General features: G+C 37.5%; 1 non-coding gene across 1 annotated transcript; it reads right to left on the bottom strand.

The window, feature by feature from the left end:
* Window positions 1-1402: 1402 nt before the first annotated feature.
* LOC130959761 (small nucleolar RNA R71) lies at window positions 1403-1510 on the bottom strand. Its single transcript, XR_009078828.1, has one exon. It is a non-coding gene; the product is annotated as a small nucleolar RNA R71 (small nucleolar RNA).

Here is a 1510-nt window from a genome sequence, read left to right as displayed (position 1 = left end):
GAGGTAATTCATAATAATTGTTCTTCTTTGCTTTTCTATTGTTGATCTCTTGCCTTTGTAGTTAGATCTCTCTTTAATTCTTGCAATTTATGTTGTTTACTTTTATTGCCTTTTATGTGTTTGTTGAAATGCCTCTTCTAGATATAGTATAGATTTTGTTCCTCTTGGCCTAGGGAGAGTAATTAGTGACACTTGAGTTATCTAATTCCTTTGTTGATTGGTAATTGAAGAGATTGCTAATTGGTTTGGAGTGCACTAAAGCTAGTCTTTCCTTGGGAGTTTGGCTAGGACTTGTGGCTCAAGTCAATTCATCCACTTGACTTTCCTTTATTTAGTAAGGGTTAACTAAGTGGTAGCAATGAACAATTCTCATCACAATTGAGAAGGATAACTAGGATAGGACTTCTAATTTTCATACCTTGCCAAGAGCCTTTTATAGTTGTTAGTTTATTTTCATTGCCATTTTACTTTCATGCTTCTTATCCAAAACCCCAAAACACATTTCTAACCAATAACAAGACACTTTATTGTAATTCCTAGGAAGAACGACCCGAGGTTTAAATACTTCGGTTTATAGATTTTAGGGGTTTGTACTTGTGACAAACAAATTTTTGTATGAGAGGATTATTGTTGGTTTAGAGACTATACTTCGACGAGATTTCATTTGTGAAATTCTAAACCATCAAAAATCCAATCATCACTAACACACCTCCTCAATGCACAATTCGAACTCTATCCCTCTTGATAAGTTCAAATTCTTCTACCTCCTCCTTCTATTCTTCTTTTCCTCTGACACTTCAAGGAATCTCTATCCTGTGATATAGAGGATTCCATATTTTCTTGTTCTCTTCTCTTTCATATGAGCAGGAGCAAAGACAAAAGCATTCTTGTTGAGGCTGACCCTGAACCTGAAAGGACCTTGAAGCGAAAGCTAAGAGAAGCTAAAGCACTACTCTCTGTAGAGGACCTAACAGAAATATTCAAACAAGAAGAAGACATGGCAACCGAAAACAACAACAATGCCAACAATGCAAGGAAGGTGCTTGGTGACTTTACTGCACCTACTCCCGACTTCTATAGGAGAAGCATCTCTATCCCTGCCATTGGAGCAAACAAGTTTGAGCTTAAGCCTCAATTAGTTTCTCTAATGCAACAGAATTACAAGTTCCATGGACTTCCATTGGAAGATCCTCATCAGTTTTTAGCTGAATTCTTGCAAATCTGTGACACTGTCAAGACCAATGGGGTTGACCCTGAGGTCTACAGACTTATGCTATTCCCTTTTGCTGTAAGAGACAGAGCTAGGATATGGTTGGACTCACAACCTAAAGAAAGTCTGAACTCTTGGGAAAAGTTAGTCAATGCCTTCTTGGCAAAGTTCTTTCCTTCTCAAAAATTGAGTAAGCTTAGAGTGGAAGTCTAAACCTTCAAACAGAAGGAAGGTGAATCCCTCTATGAAGCTTGGGAAAGATACAAACAATTGATCAGAAAGTATCCTTCTGACATGCTT

This window comes from Arachis stenosperma, chromosome 10 (assembly GCF_014773155.1).
Source record: "Arachis stenosperma cultivar V10309 chromosome 10, arast.V10309.gnm1.PFL2, whole genome shotgun sequence".
Lineage (NCBI taxonomy): Eukaryota > Viridiplantae > Streptophyta > Magnoliopsida > Fabales > Fabaceae > Arachis > Arachis stenosperma.
Note: the sequence above shows the minus strand (reverse complement) of the source record. Positions and strands in the feature narration are given on the sequence as shown.